This window comes from Protobothrops mucrosquamatus, unplaced genomic scaffold (genome assembly GCF_001527695.2).
Source record: "Protobothrops mucrosquamatus isolate PMUCROS unplaced genomic scaffold, P.Mucros_1.0 scaffold394, whole genome shotgun sequence".
NCBI classification, from domain to species: Eukaryota; Metazoa; Chordata; class Lepidosauria; order Squamata; family Viperidae; genus Protobothrops; species Protobothrops mucrosquamatus.
In genome coordinates, this window is record NW_015386725.1 from 495,705 (window position 1) to 495,990 (window position 286).

The window sequence follows — 286 nt, forward strand, 5'->3', positions numbered from 1 at the left end:
AAGAAATCCAGAAAATTGATTGGTTAAAAACTACATTATTCATATCATCACCTACATAATTTCTACTCATAAAGCATATATTGAGGTAACCAGAGATTGACCTGTATTTATTTATTTTATTTATTAAATTTATATGCCACCCATCTCACAGCTTCAGGCAATTCTTTTTGAGCTATACAACTCAAAAGCAGATGCTTTGGCTTTAGGAGACATTATGATGGAAGATATGACAATTATAGGTAAAATAAAATTTTAACAAATATAGCTGGCAAGCAACAGCATAGGG